This window comes from Pan troglodytes, chromosome 12 (assembly GCF_028858775.2).
Source record: "Pan troglodytes isolate AG18354 chromosome 12, NHGRI_mPanTro3-v2.0_pri, whole genome shotgun sequence".
In the NCBI taxonomy this organism is placed as follows: domain Eukaryota; kingdom Metazoa; phylum Chordata; class Mammalia; order Primates; family Hominidae; genus Pan; species Pan troglodytes.
Genome location: NC_072410.2, coordinates 31,714,244 through 31,720,243, shown reverse-complemented (window position 1 = coordinate 31,720,243; position 6,000 = coordinate 31,714,244). Strand labels below are relative to the sequence as shown.

Here is a 6,000-nt window from a genome sequence, read left to right as displayed (position 1 = left end):
CAGATTCTACAAAATAGAGTTTCAAGACAGCTCAATCAAAAGAAAAGTTTAACTCTGTGAAATGAATGTGCACATCACAAAGTAGTTTCTCAGATTGCTTCTGTCTGAATTCTATGTGAAGATATTTCCTTTTCTACCATAGGCCACAAAGTGCTCCAAATGTCCACTTGCAGATACTACAAAAAGAGTGTTTCCAAACAGCTCAATCAAAAGAGAGGTTCCACTCTGTGAGATGAATGCACACATCACAAAGAAGTTTCTCAGTATTCTTCAATCTGGTTTTTATGTGAAGATATTTTCTTTTCCACATTGTCCTCAAACCGCTCCAAATGTACACTTCCAGATCCTACAAAAACAGAGTTTAAAAAATGCTCCGTCAAAAGAAATGTTTAAGTCTCTGAGATGAATGCACACATCACAAAGAATTTTCTCATATTGCTTCTGTCTAGATTTTATGTGCAGGTATTTCCTTTTCTACCACTGGCTGCAAAGCGCTCCAAATCTCCACTTGCAGATTCTGCAAAAGGAGTGCTTCCAAAATGCTCAATCAAAATGAAGGCTCAACTCAGTGAGATGAATGCACACATCACAAAGAAGTTTCTCAGAATTCTTCTGTCTAGTATTTATGTGAAGATATTTCCTTTTCCACCACAGGCCTAAAAGCGCTCCAAATGTCCACTTGCAGATTCTACAAAAAGAGAGTTTCAAAACTGCTCAACCAAACTAAAGTTTTAACTCTGTGAAATGAATGCACACATCACAAAGTAGTTTCTCAGATTGGCTCTGTCTGAATTTTATGTGAAGATATTTCTTTTTCTATCATAGGCCACAAAGTGCTCCAAATGTCCACTTGCAGATTCTACAAAAAGAGTGTTTCCAAACAACTCAATCAAAAGAAAGTTTCAACTCTGTGAGATGAACGCACACATCACAAAGAAGTTAGTCAGAATCCTTCTCTCTAGTTTTTATGTGAAGATAAATTCCTTTTCCACCGTAGGCTTCAAAGTGCTCCAAATGACCATTTGCAGATTCTACAAAAAGAGGGTTTCAACACTGCTCAATCAAAAGAAAGGCTCAATTCTGCGAGATGAATGCACACATCACAAAGAACTTTCTCAGAATTCTTCTGTCTTGTTTTTATGTGAAGATATTTCCTTTTAAACCATAGGCCTCAAGGCGCTCGAAATGTCCACTTGAAGATTCTACAAACAGAGTATTTCAAAACTGGTCCTTCAAAAGAAAGATTCAACTCTGGGTGATGAATGCGCACATCACAAAATCTTTCTCAGAATGCTTCTATGTAGTTTTTATGTGAAGATATTTCCTTTTCCACCATAGGCCTCAAAGCGCTCCAAATGTCCACTTGCAGATTCTACAAAAAGACAGTTTCAAAACTGCTCAATCAAAAGAAATGTTTATCTCTGTGAGATGAATGCACACATCACAAAGTTGTTTCTCAGATTACTTCTGTCTAGATTTTATGTGAACATATTTCCTGTCTACCATAGGCCACAAAGTGCTCCAAATGTCCACTTGCAGAGTCTATAAAAAGAGGGTTTCAAAACTGCTCAATCAAAAGAAAGTTTCAACTCTGTGAGATGAACGTGCCCATCACAAAGTTTTTCAGAATTCTTCTGTCTACTTTTTATGGGAAGATATTTCCTTTTTCACCGTAAGCCTCAAAGCACTCGAAATGTCCACTTGCAGAGTCTACGAAAAGAGAGGTTCAAAACTGCTCAATCAAAAGAATGGCTTAACTCTGTGAGATGAATGCACATATCACAAAGAAGTTTCTCAGATTGCTTCTGTCTAGATATTATGTGAAGATAATTCCTTTTCTACCATGGGCCGCAAAGCGCTCCAAATGTCCACTTGCAGATTCTAAAAAAGAGTGTTTCCAAACTACTCAATCAACAGAAATGTTCAAATCTGTGACGTGAATGCACACATCACAAAGAAGTTTCTCAGAAATCTTCTATTTTTATGTGGAGATATTTTCTTTTCCACCAAAGGCCTCAAAGTGCTCCAATTGCCCACTTGCAGATTCTACAAAAAGAGAGTTTCAAAACTCCTCAATCAAAAGAAAGGTTTAACTCTGTGAGATGAAAGCACACATCACAAAGAAGTTTCTCAGATTGCTTCTGTGTAGGTTTTATGTGAAGATATTTCCTTTTCTACCATAGGCTGCAAAGCACTCCAAATGTCCACTTGCAGATTCTACAAAAAGAGAGTTTCCAAACTGCTCAATCAAAAGAAAGTTTCAGCTCTGTGAGATGAACGCACACATCACCAAGAAGTTTCTCAGAATTCTTCTGTCTAGTTTTTATGTGAAGATATTTCGTTTTCCACCATAGGCCCAAAAGTGCTCCAAATGTCCACTTGCAGATTCTACAAAAAGAGAGTTTCAAAACTGCTCAATCAAAAAAAATTTTCACTCTGTGAGATGAATGCACACATCACAAAGAAGTTTCTCAGATTGCTTTTGTCTAGATTTTATGTGAAGATATTTCCTTTTCTACCATAAGCCTCAAAGTGCTCCAAATGTCCACTTGCAGATTCTACAAAACAGAATTTCAAGACAGCTCAATCAAAAGAAATGTTTAACTCTGTGAGATGAATGCACACATCACAAAGAAGTTTCTCAGAATGCTTCTGTCTACTTCTTAAATGAAGATATTTCCTATTCCACCATAGGACTCAAAGGGCTCCCAATGTCCACTTGCAGATTCTACAAAAAGAGTGTTTAAACCTGCTCAATCAAAAGAAATGTTCAACCCGGTGAGATGAATGCACACAACACAAAGGATTTTCTATGAATGATTCTGTCTAGTTTTTATGTGGACATATTTCCTTTTAAACCATAGGCCTCAAAGCGCTTCAAATGTACACTTGCAGATTCCACAAAAAGAGTTTTTCAAAACTGCTCAATGAAAAGAAAGGTTTTAATCTGTGTGAAGAATGTACACATAACAAAGAAGTTTATCAGAATATTTCTGTATAGTTTTTATATTAAGGTATTTGCTTTTCCACCATAGGCCTCGAAGAACTCCAAATGTCCACATGCAGATTCTACAAAAAGTGTTTCAAAGCTGCTCATTCAAAAGAAAGTTTCAACTCTGTGACATGAATGCGCAAGTCACAAAGAAGTTTGTCAGAATGCTTCTGTCTAGTTTTTATGTGAAGATATTTCCTTTTTCACCATGGGCCACAAAGCGCACCAAATGTCCAAATTCAGATTCTACAAATAGAGTCTTTCAAAACTGCTCAATCAAAAGAAAGGTTCAACTCTGTGAGATGAATCCACACATCTCAGTGAAGTTTTTCAGAATGTTTCTGTATAGTTCTTGTGTGAACATATTTCTTTTTCCACCATTGCCTCAAAGCGCCAAAAATTTCCACTTGCAGATACTACAGAAAGAGTGTTTCAAAGTTGCTCTTGTCCGATTGCTTCTGTCTAGATTTTATGTGAACATATTTCCTTTTCTTTTTTTTTTTAATTTTATCTATTTTTTTATTATACTTTAAGTTTTAGGGTACATGTGCACATTGTGCAGGTTAGTTACATATGTATACATGTGCCATGCTGGTGCACTGCACCCACTAACTCGTCATCTAGCATTAGGTATATCTCCCAATGCTACCCCTCCCCCTCCCCCCACCCCACCACAGTCCCCAGAGTGTGATATTCCCCTTCCTGTGTCCATGTGATCTCATTGTTCAATTCCCACCTATGAGTGAGAATTTGCGGTGTTTGGTTTTTTGTTCTTGTGATAGTTTACTGAGAATGATGGTTTCCAATTTCATCCATGTCCCTACAAAGGACATGAACTCATCATTTTTTATGGCTGCATAGTATTCCATGGTGTATATGTGCCACATTTTCTTAATCCAGTCTATCATTGTTGGACATTTGGGTTGGTTCCAAGTCTTTGCTATTGTGAATAATGCCACAATAAACATATGTGTGCATGTGTCTTTATAGCAGCATGATTTATAGTCATTTGGGTATATACCCAGTAATGGGATGGCTGGGTCAAATGTCATTTCTAGTTCTAGATCCCTAAGGAATCACCACACTGACTTCCACAATGGTTGAACTAGTTTACAGTCCCACCAACAGTGTAAAAGTGTTCCACATATTTCATATTTCCTTTTCTACCATAGGCCACTAAGTGCTCCAATTGTCCACCTGAAGATTCTTCAAAAAGTGTGTTTCCAAACTGCTCAATCAAAAGAAAGGTTCAACTCTGTAACATGAAGGCACACATCTCAAAGAAGTTTCTCAGAATTCTTCTGTCTAGTTTTTATGTGAAGATATTACATTTTCCACCATTGCCTCAAAGCGCCAAAAATGTCCACTTGCAGATACTTCAGAAAGAGTGTTTCAAAGTGGCTCAATCAAAAGAAAGTTTCGACTCTATGAGATGAATGCACACATCACATAGAAGTTTCTCAGAATGTTTCTGTCTAGTTATTATGTGAAGATATTTCATTTTCCACCATAGGCATCAAAGCGCTCCAAATGTCCACTTACAGATTCTACAAAAGGAGTGTTTCAAAACTGCTCAATCGACATTAAGGTTCCACTCTGTGAGATGAATGCACACATCACAAAAACTTTGTCAGATTGCTTCTGTCTAGTTTTGTGTGAAGATATTTCCTTTTCCACCACAGGCCTCAAAGCTCTCCAAATGTCCACTTGCTGATTCTACAAAAAGAGTGTTTCAAAACTGCTCTATCGAAAGTTAAGTTCAACTCCATGAGACAAATGGCAACTCCGTGAGATAAATGACAAATAACCTTGTCAGAATGCTTCTGTCTAGTTTTAATGTGAAGATATTTCCTTTTCCACCATAGGCTGCAAAGCGCTCCAAATGTCCACTTGCAGATTCTACAAAATGAGAATTCTCAAAACTGCTCAATTAAAATAAAGTTTCAGCTCTGTGAGAGGAATGCGTACATCACAAAGCAGTTTCACAGAATGCTTCCATCTAGTTCTTAAATGAAGATAATTCCTTTTCCACCATAGGCCAAAAAGCGCTCCAAATGTCCACTTGCAGATATTACAAAAAGAGTTTTTCAAAACTGCTCAATGTCTGTTCATGTCCTTCACCCACTTTTTGATGGGGTTGTTTGTTCTTGTAAATTTGTTTGAGTTCATTGTAGATTCTGGATATTAGCCCTTTGTCAGATGAGTAGCTTGTGAAAATTTTCTCCCATTTTGTAGGTTGCCTGTTCACTCTGATGTTAGTTTCTTTTGCTGTGCAGAAGCTCTTTAGTTTAATTAGATCCCATTTATCAATGTTGGCTTTTGTTGCCATTGCTTTTGGTGTTCTAGACATGAAGTCCTTGCCCATGCCTATGTTCTGAGTGGTAATGCCTAGGTTTTCTGCTAGGGTTTTTATGCTTTTAGGTTGAACGTTTAAGTCTTTAATCCATCTTGAATTGATTTTTGTGTAAGGTGTAAGGAAGGGATCGAGTTTCAGCTTTGTACATATGGCTAGCCAGTTTTCCCAGCACCATTTATTAAATAGGGAATCCTTTCCCCATTGCTTCTTTTTCTCAGGTTTGTCAAAGATCAGATAGTTGTAGATATGTGGCATCATTTCTGAGGGCTCTGTTCTGTTCCATTCATCTATATCTCTGTTTTGGTACCAGTACCATGCTGTTTTGGTTACTGTAGCCTTGTAGTATAGTTTGAAGTCAGGTAGTGTGATACCTCCAGCTTTGTTCTTTTGGCTTAGGATTGACTTGGCGATGCGGGCTCTTTTTTGGTTCTATATGAACTTTAAAGTCGTTTTTTCCAATTCTGTGAAGAAAGTCATTGGTAGCTTGATGGGGATGGCATTGAATCTGTAAATTACCTTGGGCAGTATGGCCTTTTTCACGATATTGATTCTTCCTACCCATGAGCATGGAATGTTCTTCCATTTGTTTGTATCCTCTTTTATTTCCTTGAGCAGTGGTTTGAAGTTCTCCTTGAAGAGGTCCTTCACATCC

At 37.5% G+C, this 6,000-nt stretch overlaps 1 protein-coding gene across 1 annotated transcript in view; it reads right to left on the bottom strand.

The window, feature by feature from the left end:
* Positions 1-816: 816 nt before the first annotated feature.
* The window catches only part of LOC750038 (monofunctional C1-tetrahydrofolate synthase, mitochondrial-like), a 22,758-nt gene continuing 17,574 nt past the window's right edge, over positions 817-6,000 (bottom strand). Inside the window, exon 5 of the mRNA XM_054678009.2 lies at positions 817-2,558. The gene's annotated coding sequence lies outside the window, so the exon portion shown is untranslated. The remainder of the gene's footprint in view (positions 2,559-6,000) is intronic.